At 36.7% G+C, this 19,059-nt stretch overlaps 1 protein-coding gene and 1 non-coding gene across 2 annotated transcripts in view; one reads left to right on the top strand and one right to left on the bottom strand.

The window, feature by feature from the left end:
• Positions 1–19,059, top strand: part of LOC133530982 (sex peptide receptor) — a 521,867-nt gene that overhangs the window by 193,970 nt on the left and 308,838 nt on the right. The gene's annotated exons all lie outside the window — the stretch shown is intronic.
• On the bottom strand, positions 9,332–9,404 carry Trnae-cuc (transfer RNA glutamic acid (anticodon CUC)). The gene has a single exon. It is a non-coding gene; the product is annotated as a tRNA-Glu (tRNA).

Genomic DNA, 19,059 nt, shown 5'->3' with positions numbered 1-19,059 from the left:
GTTGACTGTACTCAGTATGACCTAAACATTAATAGGTCTCTTTCTTTGCCTTTCGTTCTATTACATAATGTATGGATGCCTGTGAAGTTGGCATATCAAAATCTACCAGAACACGTTTTTTATTGGAGTTCATTAGCATGCACCGTAGTTCTGGAGTTGATAATACTTTTTAGCAATACTTCTAGCGTTTTTATCGTAAACACCAATTTTATGACAAATTTTATTACAAAAAATTACAACTTTGTAATTTTAATTTAATTTAATTATTTTATTTAGTTTTATGAATTTTATGATATGTGGGATTATAATACTAATAATTCATTTTAATGTAATGTTTCATTTATGACTATTTAAATTGTATTGATTATTTATTAGGTACGTGTTATTTATTGTTATTTTAATTTTTTTTTTGATGATAATTATTTTAATGAATTGTGATTTAACTGACATATTTATTAATATTACACCTTTGACATATAAATTTTTAATTTCATGAATAAATGAATATGAATATGAATTTTAACAGAATGATATGCTGTGTAGTTAGCATACCATTATGTGAAATTTCATACTATTCGTATTTACGTATTACGTACGTCTACTGTATGTACACTCATATCATTTTGTTACACATGGGATAGAAAAAATATCCTAGCCTCGATAAATGGAAAAAAAAAAATTATATGGCACGATATAAAAATACTTCCAAGTAAGTAGGATAGCATTCCTCAAGCCATTTCAATTGCAGGCTCGGAATACCAAGTCCCGACACTTCGCCACGGCCAAACACAATTTCAGGGTTGGTACACAACAATACTGGAATATTATTTGTATTCAATTTTCAATAGATGCTATTTTTATCGAGTTTATTGTCGGTATAAGACGCAAGAGAGCTTGTGGCCTATTGGCCGAGTTTGAATAAAATATATTTCTTGAAAATGAATGAATGATGAATATATGTGCGTCTCGATGTCTACAATCCTGCACTAACTAAAAGTTTCTGTTAGACCCAATAATTCATGCAATGAAATACATTTACACATAGTACGTAAAAAAGAAGGCATGCAGATATAAAAAAAATATTTGGACGCTAAAATAGGATCCCCATTCAGCATAATGCCGCGGCAATCCGTGGCGCTGGTTTTCTGTGGGGACCTGACTTAATCTAGAGTAAAAGGCGACACGTACGCCAACAACACGCAAAGAAATTAACATTCTTCAAACATTATTATTGATATATAAACTTAACATACAAAATTAAAAAACCGATAAAAATAAGAACATACACATGACCATTACAATATTATGTATATGCGAAAAAACGTACTGGGAAGTAATTGATATGTTATGTGTCATCCTAATGATTGTACTTTAGTAACAAGAATAAAAGCAATAGTAGATTATTAACCAAGGGATGAAAGGCACTTATTTCTGTCTAGGTAGTTTAATACTTAAATTGTGCCTTTCACCCAAGTTGAACACTCTACCTTTCATTTTGAATACGAGGAAAGTAAAATGTGTATTTTGAAAAACGTGAGCAAGTACAAACTTTTATATTATTTTTTGGAGGTACTTTCAATTAACAGTTTAGGTAAAAGTATCGTGATTTATGGAATGGGGAGTTAAATAATAGGATGGAAATTGTACAATAAATCCATACAATAACAAATTTTGATAGCTTATCGTAATATAAACGAAAAAACGTACTGGGAAAGAAAAATGCTCTAGTGCAGAAACATGTCATTTTCCGCACACTTTTTAGAACAACAACTACCTACTTTCAGAGCATGAGAAATGAAAAACGTTTTTTACCAAACAATTTTTCCTAAGTTCCGGCTGCACCCCTTTATGAGGTTACCAGTTGCCACCATTATCAAATGTAGTGCGGCTGTGTTGTCTCACTTGGCTAACAGGTGGCGCAAGTTATGAACTGATTACGATAACATAAATAAGTCAAGCAATTAACTAGGGATATAATGTGTATACTCTGTATCTTTAGGTATTTATATAAAGGTAAACAAAATCTACCCTCAAATAGCGCCTTAACCCAGTTCAGAGTAGAAGAAAACATTACGTGATCAACTAATGTAGGTTAAAGTCAGATCGTTCAGTGACAGATCCAGGCGGTTTTGTATTTAGTTGATCATGATCAACCACTAAATGTTATAACTACCCGAAAATATATAAATTGTTTGTTTGCTTTTATTTAAATACCTAAAGGTACAGTGTATAGTGTGTGTGTGTGTAGGAGCTGTAGTTACGCTCACAGATCATTGGCCCTTTCGTCTATTGCAGACACTTTATAGTGTAACACCGGAGAGACACCGTTTTTGGTGACTGAATAGACCGATGCCGACATGTTCTACCGCAGCCCTGTAAAGATAGGTTTTCGGAAACCGGTACTGAAACGCCTTGTCATTGTTTTTTCCCGTCTCTGAGTGAGGCCATTACAAATCCTCCACCATGAACTGACAACTAGTCTCCGTCAGCGAGTTCGTCTGTTTAGAAGTCGTTATCAACATAATATTTAATGTTAGCATATAACACCTACACCTAAGTATTCTCGCCTCCGTCGTATAGGGATGTAGCCGTTGAATATTACTGTCTGTTATTATTTTCTGTATATAGAGGTTACCAGTTGCCACCATTATCAAATGTAAGTAGTACGGTTTTTTTGTCTCTCTTCGCTAACAGGTGGCACAAGTTATGTTAGTTAGGTTTTAGGATCTTTTTTTTATTTTCAGGCAGAGATAAAACTTGCGAGTAATTTTATTTTTATTTCTGAATGTAACTTTTGACCCACTCTTGCCATTTTTCCCAAACCAGAATCATTATTACAATGGGGCTGGCCGTGGCCGGTTGAAGTGTTTCACAAATGGCGCCAGCATAGATTTTACCTGTCAGTCTAACAAAATGTCAAATTCTTGTTATATTTTATTTTATGGCCTGGATGCCCTTTAAGCCAAATCTCATAGAACAAAACTTAAGACAGGTAAAACCTATGTTAATAACAACTATATAAACCTTTGACAGTTGTCAACCCCATGTCAAGGAGGCTCGAACCTCCTACCTTGGCTATTTTGTGAGTCAAACAATTGGCTTTTTAATATAATTGGCTCGTAATATTCTTGAGTTATTATTTTCCGCTGAAATCACGTCAACTGCACCATCAGCAATAACCAGAGCGTAACAAAGAAATAAGACGTACTTTTCATTTTCCCGCCTGCCTCGCACAAATGACGTACTCTCGTTTCCGAGGGTGCTTCGTCTGCAAAACATTTAGGTCCAATGTTTCTACGTGCGATTTATAAAATAACTAGGTATGTGAAAGGTTCGAGGAAGGTGCGGAGAAAAATTGTTGATAATTAGGGCCTGTACCTACATCATGCCGTTGCCGCAAAAATGATATAATTTAACAGACAGGTTTTTTTTTACACTACAAATTGGGGTAATTAATCTATTGACACGTAGAACCATAAATATTTGTAACTTCGCTGGTTTTTATTGGACAATTTACACCCACAAACGTAAAATAAGTATAATAATAATAATTTCGTAAATACACGAAAAGTGGGGATGTTTTTTTTTTTTTGGTTAGGGCTTCACGTAACTTCTTAAGTAGATTCGTCCCACATACTTCACTACTTAAACTATGAGGTTTTGTTCGTTAGGGCTTTCAAAACGAAATAGGTTTATTCTAGAACCATTTTTTGATAAACATATTGTTTTGGAAATAAATGCACTGAGAGAAAAAAAAATGTGTACCACCTAACTTTTGAACCATAGGCGTTTAAGGAAAACTACAGCGAACATGATCGGTTAAGCCGTTTTTGAGTTTGTGCAAAATGTCAATTTTGACGGACAGGTATCGGAACCTTACACTGAGCATGACCCGACTTGCTCTCTCATGTGTCGTTACAGACTACATTTTTAGGGTTCCGTAGCCAAATGGCAAAAAACGGAACCCTTATAGATTCGTCATGTCTGTCTGTCTGTCCGATTATGTAACAGCCACTTTTTTGTAAAAACTACGTCTTACTACTGACGTGCAAAATGATGTCTGCGTTATCCGGAGAAATATACCCATTTAATGCTCATTTTCTTTCATCAACACAACGGAAAACTAAATAACAGCTTATTTAGTAAAAAAGTATAAAATAAAAAGAAAAAATAACAAAAAAGAATAATAGCTAGCAGTTCACGTAACTTCTTAAGTAGAATTCGTCCCACATACTTCGCCGGGTAAAATGAGGCTAATTTCCGCTCAAGAATGGAATGTTCATTCCTAGTCAACTGGAAAACATCACTTACATTTATTTACCTTTGAATGCTATTTTTGGTTGGAAAAACTTTAACTTACAAGGGAACAAATATAATATTTGAGATAAACAGACAAAAATGGCCTTACCAGGATGTGAACCTGAGACCTTCTGCTTCGTAGGCAGGGTCACTAGTCACTACCGACTAGGCTAGATAATTTCATTTGAAATGAGAAATGATAAATATATTTATTTTATATTTTGACGACCAGTTTGGCCTAGTGGGTAGTGACCCTGCCTACGAAACCGATGGTCCCGGGTTCAAATCCTGGTAAGGGCATTTATTCGTGTGATGAGCATGGATATTTGTTCCTCTCGGGAGTACTCGGGTCCGTGGGGTCGTTACTCCCCAACAGCTCGCCACAAGCTGCCCTGCGGATTTATTATTATTATTATTTACAAACATTACACATAATTTTCATGGGGTCATATGTCCCGTTCTTCCAACAACCATTACACCGGGTGTGGCCAGTAACACGAGCAAAAAATTAAAGTAAAAGTAGACTGTACTTCTCAAACTGACCAACATTTGTTCAGCGACTCTTAAAAACTATGAAGATTTTAGACTTCCTATTTTTCATACAAATTAAATATTATCTTCAATGTACGCTGTCATCTGTGTCATTGTCTTGTCACGCTATAAACTCAATAAAATTCGCAATACATTGCGTTTTAGAATAAACTTTAAAGTATGCTAAAAATCAAAAGACAAGTTATTTTTAAAAGTCGCTGACAAATGTTGGTCAGTTTGACGAGTACAGCCTACGGTTTAATTTTTTGCTTGTGTTACAGGCCTCACCCGGTATACATGACTATACAAAATTTCATTTATAGCTAGCATTCATATTTTGTCTCATGTTTCGTGAGTTACGTACTCGTAAGTTACACATATTGTGATACACCTTACGGTGAACATTTCACATTCCCTTTGCCGATTAAATTTGTATCAGCTGACGGTCAAAGCGTTGTTTCGCGCGAAAATCGGACCCAACAATTCACCTGGCATTCAGACTATTCCAGACATTTCAACTCGGAGAATGTAGCTTGTATTTCGGGTTTTATTGAAAGATTTTATTCCCTTTTACCTTTGCCTTTTAGCTTTTGTTTAATCCGATTTATATTTGTTACATATTCTTATGTTTTGGTCTCGAATTAACTTTGATGTAAATATCTGTTTTGTAAATTTGGACATAACTAAGTCGGCTTTGTCCCATAATAGGCTACAGAATCAATAGTTGTTTTATAAATCGGTAAGTAACTTTGTCCGATTTACATGAAATTTGTTAAAGAGGTACCTCACTATACTTAGTTTGGTTTTTATCATTAGAAAGAAGGTAAGCGATCGGTCTTGACGAGTCTTTTTATAAAAAAATAACTTTTGAAAAATAAGTCTCAGCAAATGTAACATTATCTATGAAAAGGGACCTTATTGTCGATGGCGCTTACGCCGCACTGCGTAGCGCGGCGTTATTTATAATATGGGAGCACCGTTGATAAGAGCGTAAGCGCCACCGACAATAAGGTCCCTTTTCATAGATAATGTCACAAATATGTAACAATTATAAATCATAAATTTCATTATTTATATTATTTTGCTTTCATAGGTAATATAAACTAAACTTAAATCGACCGGGATATGAACCGTGATTACCAATTTTATATTGTTTTTGAACTCCCGCTATTTCGACGCAGTCGGCCCGATTCAAAGAATGAGACACGATAACGATAAGTTCTAGTTTAGATAAGTTCCCATATAGATATCGTTTGTATGTCGTATAATTGACAGAAGCAGATCGATTTGGGCAACGAATGTCACTTAGAAGTCAGAAATATCGTAGATAGATCTTACTGGGATCACAGCGGAATCGAAATAAACGTCAATTTTGACATGTCGTTTAGTTACCGATCTTTCCAAGATCTTAAACGTATTTTAATCATTCTTCGAATCGGGCAGAGTTACATGCATCTTGTTCACGGGTAACTGGAGATAGCGGGTGGGTGTCAACGTTGTGTGGACGCGCTCGGTCTACTCTCATTCGTGCGCATCGGCTGCGTTCGGTTTCAACGTTACCACTGGTCGCATCCATACTTTTTGGTAGGTATAAAACGTAATCACTGTTCATATCCCGGTCGATTTAAGTCTAGTGAAACTAACTAAATCATTCAAAACTGTTAATATAAACTAATTTTTAAAAAAGCAGTTTTCTAAATGTTCAATGTTCTGTCTGTTCAAACTTGGTAAGTAGATGTATTCTATGAACCGCATTATGATTTTCACACAAAAATAGAAAAAAAAAACACAATAAATTTTGGGGGTTCCCCATACTTAGAACTGAAACTCAAAAAAAATATTTCATCAAACCCATACGTGTGGGGTATCTATGGATAGGTCTTCAAAAATGATATTGAGGTTTCTAATATCATTTTTTTCTAAATTGAATAGTTTGCGCGAGAGACACTTCCAAAGTGGTAAAATCCCCCCCTGTAACTTCTAAAATAAGAGAATGATAAACCTAAAAAAAAATATGATGTACATTACCATGCAAACTTCCACCGAAAATTGGTTTGAACGAGATCTAGTAAGTAGTTTTTTTTAATACGTCATAAATGGTACGGAACCGTTGGAATGGACCGAATAAGTTGGGTAACAATACAATACTATGGTACAGTCGAGCTGATCTGATGACGGACACAGGTGGTGGCCGTAGGAACTCTGTGAGAAAACAACGCAACCTAATTGTGTTTAAGTTTGTTGTAATTGTCTCGATGAGAAACTCTTCGTAGAAAAGTACAGTCAACGATAAAATTTGTTTCAAATTTTTTTTTTTTTTATCAAAAACTTATTGTATTACGGGAATCGCTACTTATTATACAACATACGATTGTGCATCATTGACTTGAATGTAATTTGTGATGTGATGATTCTATTCTTGTTCAATAAATCTATATTGTGATCGTAAAAATAAATTCTAAAAATAATATCATAATCTAGATAGCTTCATTTCAATAATTATAAAAAAAAAATTTCAACTGAAAAGGATCGTCAAGACGAAGTTGCTTATGTGATTTAAATACGTATTTAATCTTAATATTTTTTTCTATATTTGTTTCAGGTAAGTCCAATTGAGAGAAAGCGTCTAAGCGTCGTTTTCAGCGAAGCAGCGTTTTGAAGAAAACGCAATATCTTCCAAAATATAACAATGTCTCAAATCGAGTGTGAGTTGGCACCATAGATCACTTTACCTCCTCGTACTAGATGAAAAGTAATGCCCCACCAGGCAGGCCTTAACTTAAGGGAGCCTTACGACTAGATAACAACTGTTGATAGAAAACGCCAATCGAAATTTGGATAATGCATGGAAATACATAGTCGCGTGACGGTTCGTAGCGTACCGATACATTTTTTCTTTTCCTTTGGCGTTTGTCGATATCATATTGGTCAGGAGTGCAAACTGCGGAAAGTTTCGAAAACGTTGGAAAAAATCTCGGAAATTTCAGGAAAATATCAAACGAAATTAAGTTATAACTTTATTTTTTGAAACGGAAAATTTATCAAGTAATTGAATAAATATTTATTTATTTATTAGTTTATTATGTTTTTCAGTTGTTTGCAATACTTAAAATTTAATTCTCTTACATGTCGTCTTGCATCGTTTTCACATCTCTGTTTAGCGTTGTGGTTGACTGGTAGAGAATGCTTTTATTTAAGTATTAAGTCTGCCATCTATATTTTTTTATTTGTGTATAGAAAACAACAATACAGTTTAAAATAAATAAAATCGTGATCCCATATGAATATTTTGTAATTTTGGTAACTTTCCGACGATAAAATACGTAAGTTAATCTCACGCAATAATTTTAAATTCAATTTTTAATGATAATTACGACGGTAATGCGTGGTTTGATAAAATACACCAGTAGCCTTAACACGACTGCTTTAGTAGTGTCAAACTGACATATTTGCTAACGTTTGAGTATCTTACTTTCTATACATCTCGCTCGCACTACTATGCAAGTACGAGCGAGATGCATAGAAAGTTAATTCTCACACGCTAGTGAATATGTTAGAGTCGTGCTTGACGCTCATACTAAAATTTAGTATACCCAGTAAGAACACCCATGTATATCAAAAGTTATTTCATCAAAAAAATCCAAAAACTCTAACAATCATAATACGTTTCAAAAGTACTTCGATACTGTAAATATATAAACATGATTTTGAAAAGTAAACCGAAATAAGAAAATCTCGAAAGCAAAAATTATAACAACAATTATAACTGAAGTATGGAAACAAGTTTATAATAATGACAGTAAAAAACTGTGATTGTAAGTACAATTTCAAAGAGGCACTCATTTTAAATGTCTGCGAGTTTTCGTAAAGGCTTCATTAGGCGGAGTCTATAAAACTTTGTCTATGCCAGTGATACCATAAGACTCTCGATGCGTTGTGATTAATTTTGCTCCAGTGAGCAAGATTCCAATATAGCTACGGCTATTCTGTAGATTGAATGTGGCATGTATTGGGTATTGTTGAAATCTTACATTGCTGAAATTAGACGATTAGATCATCGCAATTGTATCTATTTTTTGATATATTTTTTGTAAAAAGAATATTTTTGATATAGCATGCCTGCCCCCTACCATTTTAGTTTGCTAATTCGCTGCGCTATGTATTGTCGGCAACCAGAAAGAGCTGTCGGCAGACAGAAAAAGGTGGTAGCAAATTGTCAAAAAGAAGCTGTTCTCAAGAAATAGCTACGACCCTCAGTGATGAGGAAACCGATGCAAGGAGGGATGTTGGCAACCTTCGTTCTCTGGCGAAAAATCTCATTTCGGATTCAGTCCCATATAAAAACTCCGTGTATAGCTCTCTCTATTGCTAGCTGAGCAACCCTGAGTTGGTGCACAGGTTTAAGGCGCCGTAGGGGTCAGAGAGGGGAGTTTTTGAAAAATCGTACCGCTTGTTTAGATAATAATACGGTTTAGAATAAATTTAAAAGTGGAAAAATTACTGTCTTTGGTGAGACTTGAACTCACGGCCTCTGGATCGAGACTCCAGCGCTCTGCCATCTGAGCCACCAAGACCTCATCCATCTAGCGACACCTACCGTAAGATTTATTCTAAGCTTAATAACATCGTTCGCAGACGTTTCTGCTTCTTAAAAATTAAGTACCTGGGCGACCGAGCTTTGCTCGGTTATAACTATTTATTGTAATATGGTGGTCAATAGGTGATAATCTTAACTACATTTTTTTACTAAATTAAACTTGTCTAAAACAATAAAAATTAAAAAATTATATATAAACTTGAACATGTAAAAAAAAAAAACAAAAGTTAGTCACCGGGCGAGATTCGAACCCGTAACACTCGTTTAGCAGTCCGCGTCTTAACCCGCTGGACCAGACGGACAGTGGCCGGCAACACGAAATTAGCGACCATATTCTGCGTCGAAAGAAAAACGCATGAAAACTCGAAATCACGCGTTTTCCCAAACATAAGACTAATCTAGATAGATTGTATACCCCCAAAAACCCCCATATACCAAATTTCAGCGAAATCGTTAGAGCCGTTTCCGAGATCACAGAAATATATATATATTTATATATATACAAGAATTGCTCGTTTAAAGGTATAAGATTTAGTAATACGGTTGCCAAAAATTTAATTAGAAATCTTGAGAATTTTCTCTAGGGACTTTCAGACAGAGCGATTCGAATCCTGATTTTTCGTCTTTCGTTTGATTGAAAAAATGACGAACATAGGTCTAAAACGAACTTGTAACAATTTATGCGCTAAAGCTAAAACTATCAAAATATTAAAAATGCGCAATTTTATTTTTGAGGGAACCCTGCAATTACTTTTTTCTTTTTTTAAAACTTATAATAAATTAAAGTACAAAAACATGATATCTGCGGTCCCGAGCACGTATATCCATGTCGTTCACACTTATGCTCAGTGAGAGGGAGAGAAGAACACAGAAATGCGGAGCCTTATTTCACTCCCTGTTAGTAAGGTCAGCATCAATAGTAGCGGATGAAACAACGCTCCAAAAGTATCTGATATTCAGGATAACTTTTCCAAATATTGATAAATCCATAAAATTTACGTTCAAACGTATATCTTAATTGTTCTATATATAGAACCACCACATTTTGTTAAGCTGTTACAGAATGGTACATACTTTTGAAACCTTGTTTGATCCGCTACTTTTGATGCTGACTGTACCACAATTCGGCTCCGTATGTCATGACATCTTGTACAGTCAATGAATTCTTGATACGACAATTCAATACATAATATAACAACTCTTTGGGGCCCAAAGTATGGGCGTATGTTCCATGATTACACAGCCAAATTTACACGCAATAATTAATATTAAACACATCAAACGCTGTGTGACAGAAAATTGGACTAAGCACACAATTGTAATTGATATTCGGCGCAAAATGCTTGCAATGCTAGTAGTGTTGACTGTGCATTGTTTACGGTATGTGATTGTATGATTGAGTAGCAGTAATTGACTAGATAAAACTGAATTTTAACTGATTTTAACACCAGAGAAATTGCAATTGGGTTGTCGGCATTTAAGGGGGACGCTCGTATCCATCTCGTGCCAGTTCGAAAATGCCACGGGCGATAGTTAATTTCCTTATCACATGTTTAATATCTAAATGGAGTTAGTTATTTGGGTAGCTTATTTTTTATTCAATCAACTGTTTATTCATTCCCTGTAAAAACTTTCTTATTCGAGAGAACTATAACGCCTAGATAAAGTGTAAAGGCAATCATTCAATTTGAGCATATGCTTGCATCAATTATCAGGGAATGCATCGCAATGGTCTCAAATATCTTACTTCCACCCCGATTTTCACCCTCTTAAGGAATGATTTCCGACGTAAAAACTATCCTATGTCATTCCCTGAGACTCCATGTATTTCCAAATATATACCTCAACTAAATCGGTTCAGCGGTTTAAGCGTAAAGATGTAACAGACAGACAGACGGACAGAAAGTAAATTGTTTAAAGTGTAATATCGATAGCTTATACAATAAACTAATGTGGTAGTGTACAGTTCATGAAGAATTAATCTTGACATGCGTTTAACCACAATTTTGGAGTCAACGACTGGTAGTCCACGTGCTAAGGACGTGTAAAGTCCAGCTATCGCTTTACAAGAGCTGATAAAATCACCGTACACTGTCTTGTACGGTCGGTGCCCTAACTTAAGTAACCAAGTAGCCATACTAGTTGTATAGAAAAGTGGATACTTATGTTAGGGAACCGACTGGTGTACTAACCGACCAATTTTAGTCGTATTTAAAGCTGAACTGGACTGAAGCCATCATTTTAAAAGAATGAATGACAGACATACAGACAGACAGACAGACACTTTAGCATTTATATTATTAGTAGGTATGGATACAACGAAAGCCTTCAATTTATCATCACTCGTGACTTCTGGTCGGATGTTTCATTACGCCAGGCCTCCTTTTTGTCCCAAGGTAATTATTCTTCCAAACCACTGATTAATAATCTTTTTCCGTCCAGAACGTCCTATTGTAATAGCAATGTTTTTGTTTCTCTAAGGACTTGATATTGCGATGTATTGTTTCTGACCTTTTTGATAATAGAAATATAATCTTACTGCACTGCATTAGAGTCTTGTTTTTCTTGTGAATAAATCCATCTCTGATTGCTGTGATCTTATTATTATACTCATTGGAATAAAATATAACGGCTGGTCTGGCCTTGTCGGAAGTGACCCTGCCTTGCGTATGAAGCCGATGGTCGTACGTTCGAATCTTGGTAAGGGCATTTATTTGTGTGATGAGCACATATATTTGTTTCTAACAATGGAAGTTGTCTTTGTATTTGTATAAGTATTACGAGTATATATATCGTTGTCTGAGTACTCACAATACAATCTTTTTTAAGCCTACTGGGGGCTTAGTCAATTTCTGTAAGGATGTCCTATAATACTTATTAATAAATGAAACAAATTTAATTTAGTGTATACTTTTTTATTTACCTTCAAGGCAAGGCTAAGCGAGGCGGGGCATGCAATTTTTTCTTCATAAAAATATAATTATTTTCTCGGCTAGCAACTTTATTATACTTGTCGATAGAAAGCAGCCGTAAAGTGAATATTTTCTATAGCCATAGAAGCAATTACACGAATCTTATTGGACCTTGCGGTTCGTTTAACACGAAAGGACGAAGGCTGGCATCATCCGAATAGCATACTTATTGAGTTATAACGAAATTAATGTCAGCTGTAGCACGGATTGAAAAGTTTTCTTGGCTTATCATATCATATTGGAGACAAAGAAAGTTTGTAGGGTTGTCAATATACTGGTAAATCAAGACACTTCCTATTTAATTACCAGCAGTATGACGTATTTATTTTCATCAGTCAAATGTTTCAATATTCTTCCTCGGGCCATGGGGCAAGGCCTTCTGATTGGGATCGGCTCTCCTAATCCTTTCTCCAGAGATATTTTTCTTTTGTTTCTGGGTCGCTGGGTCTAAATTGTTATTGTCAAATGTTTCAATAATTATTAATATATTCGTCTGTGTTAGGGTGATACAAAAAACTTTCGTCGGCCACGTCCGTTTTGTTACCTACACTAATTATGTTAATAAAATACATCACGTTTTGTAATTTTATCACAGCTACAGGCGTGCACATCCACTATGAAAATTGTATTGTTGTATGAACTCCAAAAAAACAGAATTCTGGTTAAGTCATTGTTTTTGTTTACCTTGTATGCTTTCTTTTTTATAAAATAATGTATTTCAAAAATAAATAAAAACACTAAACTAAACAATCAATTATATTTTAATATAAGTCAACTTAAAATAAATTAATTTACAAATTTAAAAACTAAATTTAAAAATAAATACTACTAATTTTAAAAAGTTTCTGTTTAAATAAAAATACTTAACACTAAATAAGCTAAACTACAAGTACTAATTATTATAAATCATCATTATCACTAATTACTACAAAACTAAAAACACAAATCTATAAATACATAAAAACGCATCATAAAACCATTTTTTTATTGCGATATTTTATTATGATTTCATTTCGATCTATCTTTTGTTTTAGAAGTAAATTGTTGCAGCTTTTAACAAAATAATTTACTCGTACAACAAAAAACCTTTATTTCTAACTGATTTGTGACTGTATGTGTTTGAAAATATGTCGAATGCTATAGTACTGACCACTGTTATTGAGAGATATATTGGTTGTACAAATTAAACTAGACTTTGAAGTATTGTATCTATGTCAATATGATAAAAAAGTGAACAAAAATTTGCGAACATGGAATTGGGTACTACGTAACATAAAATGCAAAATTGTATTTTTATTGATATTATGCATATTTTGCCAGTGTTAAAAAAAATAAAGTGCGAAATTGATTTTTCCGACCGATGCATGCATAAAAATGTTGAAAATTCAGCACCTTCACTCCTGGCATCAAAGTTTTGGATCAAAGTTCACTTTACCTCCTTTGTTCACCAATCTTCAAAATTTTATGAACTACTCGGATCGCTTACTCACAATTAAACCTCATATGGCCTACACAATAAATTACATTTTGTTGGTTTGTGCCAAAATTTACTTATGATCTGCGTTGTAGTTATTTTCGGAAATATAATACTGAAAAATTCTTAAAACTGACCCCCTTATTAATTACAAGTCCTTTTCCTGCCGGAGGCTATCGACAGCTGGAAAACAGCCTGCCCTAATACGGACTTGCCCACTACTCGACATTCGCAGCACTAATGGGACCAGCAGCTCTGTCTGCTAGCTAGATTAGTTCTTGTCACAGCAAAAAAATACTGTCTGCATTTACCCCATCTGCCTCCAGTTATCCCAAAGGACGGTAGGCTTAGGTCTGCTATTTTAAATACCATATAGCCAATTAACCAGGATTTTAAAAGTGACCCCGGCGAATATGACTTACAATAAAAAATTGTTTCACCCAAATAGGTACTTATCATGTTGCTTGAATTTGAAAATTAATATTTTCGAATCTCACGGCTGTTACGTTACGTACGTATAGTTAGGCAGTAAAGTGCATTTTGTGTCCTAACTAAACATTATCTAGAGTGTGCTAGAGGACCACTTATTTATAAATACATTTACCAAAATAAACTCTTAAAGGGAAAAAATATTTATGCCCATCCCACAAATATTTATCCTTAGATCGATCGAACCATTGACCCCAAATTTCGTAAGGTCACAGCCACATTTAAGTTATTGTGGCCGATTCCGTCTTAACCAATTGTGAAGATTTTCATCTTGTTTTGATACGATCTTGACTAAGCCACGGCTAGACTAGGGACCATGTACGCGCAATGACGCGCAGATTTGTCAAATATATCCTTTAATAACATGACAATATGACTCAAAGCACGCATCTTCGTGAATAACACGAACTATAGCTGCAGTTGACATCCGAATGTCACCTTTATTGATGCGCGTGAACCGCGGACAAGGTCAAATTTGTAACAAATTTTTAAATACCTTAGCCTTATTGTTAAAATGGCATTATTTATTTGGATAAATAAATTCTAAGCGTAATTAGCTCGCAACTATAATTGAAAACCCTATTAAAGTAAATCTAGCCAGTAAATCCATTTAAAGCTTATTAAAAAAATAGTATTTAATAGTAAGAGAATGAGTTATTATCTGAGCTGATTTTAAATCAGATAGTGGAGTAACTTTCTTTTTATTAAAATTGGATTTGATTTTATTTAGACAGTCTAGACAAATAGAAAAACTATTGTTAACTGATATCTCATCTTCTTCTTCTTCTTTCCCTTTTCCCACTTTAGGTGGGGTCGGCTGTCCTAATTAATTTACGCCAGGCACTTCTGTTCTGGATTGTCCCTATGTCTAGCTTGGCTTTTTTTTTTTTTAGTACATTATTACACAAATTGACTAAGTCCCACAGTAAGCTCAATAAGGCTTGTGTTAAGGGTACTTAGACAACGATATATATAATATATAAATATTTATAAATACTTAAATACATAGAAAACACCCATGACTCAGGAACAAATATCCATGCTCATCACACGAATAAATGCCCTTACCAGGATTTCAACCCGGGACCATCAGCTTCGTGGGCAGGGTCACTACCCACTAGGCCAAACCGGTCGTCTGACATGCTTTATTGTTCGGGTCATGTTTTCCACCAGGTGCCGGGTGGGCGCCCTCTACCGCGTTTTATTTCAGGCAATTCCAGCGCCTTACGAACCACATTGTCATCGTCTCTTCGCGTAACGTGTCAATATCATCCGCATATAGCACACTCCATGGTAGCGGAGCTAGAACATCTTTTGTTAGATAGTCCATGACCAGGTTAGAGAGTAACGGGCTTAAAGCCGATCCCCGAACTGATATAAACGGGACTTAATCGCGTATTAAGTTCCGTTAATATAAGTTTGTAGTGCACCAATTTGTCAAGAGATGGCGCCACCTCCGAGATAGAACGCGCTAACGATGTGTCGACGTAGAAACATGACCTCCGAGATGCAAATTACCGATCGATGTCAAAAGCTAGGAGCGGATTAGTGCTTGGTTGGCTGCATTCAAGCTATTGAACACCTTCCAACATTAATCTTGCGAACTATTCAGATAGCAGCACGGTGTCTCGGTCGAAACGCCTGCTGACGTCACGATAGTTTCGTTAGTCTTAAGTCCATTCAGTTATATTAGTAGTTCTTGTTATTAAACCGACTCAGATATTTACGTTGTTTTCGTCTGCGGAGCGTAACCCTCACTACAGTGGCGTCCAACTCGGGCTCGAACGAACCCAAATACGTGGTTACACGACTCGGAAGGAAAACAACATATCCTGTGAAAGCTCTCCAGAGGAAAAGTGAAAACAAGATGTCTGTCAATCTAACTCAGGAGCAGTTCCAGCAACTCTTGGCCAGCATAGGAAGTAGTCGGAAAGGCAGTATGACGTCATGCAAAGCTACTTATAACGGTCGAAAGGATAGAGAGACAGTGGAAGCTTTTCTCACGGCGGTGCAAGTTTTCAAGAAGCTTGAGAACATTAACGATAGCGACGCACTAGCTGGTCTACCTTTAATCCTGCGAGACGAGGCTGCAGTGTGGTGGCAAGGAACCAAAAACATTATCACCACATGGGCTACATTTGAAGATGCACTAAGAAACACGTTCGCTCCAAAGAAACCCGTATATGAAATTTATTTGGAAGCTTGCGGGACCAGGCAAGGTCCAGAAGTCTCTACGGACGATTTTGTTACAAAGAAGAGAATGCTGTTCTCCGAACTTCCCAGCGATGAAGTTCTTAATCAAAAGCAGCAGCTTAACATTACTTATGGGCTGTTAAATCTTAAAATTAGGGAGAAAGTCCCTATAGAGAAAGTTAAGGATTTTGATGACCTTCTAAAGCAGGCACGCACCGCTGAAGCCTTACTAAAAGAGAAAGCTCTGGGGGAAGGGAGGAAAGAAAGCAGCGATAAAACTGCAGAGGCGTCCAAATCCGACACTTCGGTCCCAACGCGTGCGAAGAAAGCGTCTCGATGTAATTTCTGCAAAAAGCTAGGTCACGTCATAGAAGAGTGTAGAAAGCGTAAAAAGACAATGGAAGCTGGCAATGGACAAACGGATACGGTCCTGCCAACATCAAGTGATGTGAAGTTCTCCTGTTATGGATGTGGTGCACCAGGGGTTTATCGCAGTAACTGCAAGATATGCTCTAACAAGCCCAGTGATACGCTTGAGAAGAAAGGCACATTAGGATTTTGTGCTATAAATATACAATTAGAGATGCGGTCTCGACCAATGGTGTTTCTCGAGGTCAATGGCGTTAAAGGTAAAGCCTATGTGGACACTGGAGCTAAGATTAGCGTTGCATCATTGGAACTATACGAGTTGTTAAAGGCACGTGGACAGATTTTCTACGAAGAAATGGCGACAGTGACCTTGGCAGATGGGCACCCAAGATTGCAAAGAGTACTAGTTTTCGAGGCTAATGTTGACCTTGGTGGGCGTCGCTTACACGCCCCTTTCATCGTACTACAACAGTCCCATGACAACCGGACGTTGCTAGGAATCGACCTTATGCAAAAGGCTGGCATCATTTTGAATATCGCACAATTCACGTGGAGCTACATAGACCAACCACAACGGGAGTTTGAGCTGTACCAAGAGAGGTTCATTATGTTTACACAACCAGACGCGACCGCTTCTAAAGTCCCAGTTGCTCCTAAAATAGTCGTTGCTCCCAAAACCGCAGTTGCTCCTAAAATCGTAGTTGCTCCTATTGATATGGAACGAGGGAAGAGACCGTTAAGGCAAGCAATTGCTGCTGGTGAAGCAGAGTCTACAAAGGCTGAAGGAGCCGCATTGCCTTCGAAAATTAACTGCTCTCAAGACAAACTTCTTTTCGACGGATATTCACCAAGAATGGAATACATGATGCGAGATGCCATCCAGAATATTGAGGAAGCTGAGTACAACTTATCTCCGCACGCGGCCAGGCTCTTTGGTGATGTCGGCCTATGCGCCATAGATGTATCCACAACTATGGACGAAGTACAAGCAGCACAACTCGACGGTTTGCTGCAGAAGTTCAAAGACATATTCGAATCGAATGGCAATCCAGTGAATGACGTGGAACACATAATAGATACACAGAATCATCTACCCATATCTGTCCCTCCCTATAGACTGTCCGAACAAAGGAAACAAATTTTGAAAACTGAAATCGACAAGATGTTAGCGGACAAAGTGATCGTACCTTGTAAATCTCCGTGGGCCGCGTCAGTTGTAATGGTCCCGAAGCCAAATGGGGAAGTACGAGTCTGCGTAGATTACCGAAGGTTAAATTCCATTACAGTGCCGGACACATATCCAATCCCTCGTATCGACGACCTACTACATGAAGCAAAGTCCACGGCTTACATGTCAGCTTTAGATTTAAAGGCTGGGTATTGGCAAATACGCGTACGAGATTGTGACCAAGCAAAGACTGCTTTTATAACGCCTTTCGGAATCTACCATGCTTCAGCGCTGACACCGTACACTGGCCCAACCAATGAGTTACCTACTCCCGCCCAACCTTTGAGGAAACGAGGTCGACCACGAAAGGCACCCCAGCCAGATCGTCCCACCCGGGGTCGTGGCCGACCGAAGAAACAGTGAGTTACCCTCGTTGGGGCATCTCGGAACCAAATAGGGGGGAATGTAGTGCACCAATTTGTCAAGAGATGGCGCCACCTCCGAGATAGAACGCGCTAACGATGTGTCGACGTAGAAACATGACCTCCGAGATGCAAATTACCGATCGATGTCAAAAGCTAGGAGCGGATTAGTGCTTGGTTGGCTGCATTCAAGCTATTGAACACCTTCCAACATTAATCTTGCGAACTATTCAGATAGCAGCACGGTGTCTCGGTCGAAACGCCTGCTGACGTCACGATAGTTTCGTTAGTCTTAAGTCCATTCAGTTATATTAGTAGTTCTTGTTATTAAACCGACTCAGATATTTACGTTGTTTTCGTCTGCGGAGCGTAACCCTCACTACAAGTTAATAATGTGTAAAAATGGTGAAACTTTCAATAGAAAATCTTTCTCGTGTGCTTCCGATGAAGCTCGTCGTTATATAACGGAACTTGTCAAGCAATCTTTGACTTAAAATAAGTGACCCGTTTTAATATACTGGATGGTCTCTGTATCTGTAACACGA

Source organism: Cydia pomonella, chromosome 24 (genome assembly GCF_033807575.1).
Source record: "Cydia pomonella isolate Wapato2018A chromosome 24, ilCydPomo1, whole genome shotgun sequence".
Lineage (NCBI taxonomy): Eukaryota > Metazoa > Arthropoda > Insecta > Lepidoptera > Tortricidae > Cydia > Cydia pomonella.
This window is presented reverse-complemented; position numbering and strand designations above follow the sequence as displayed.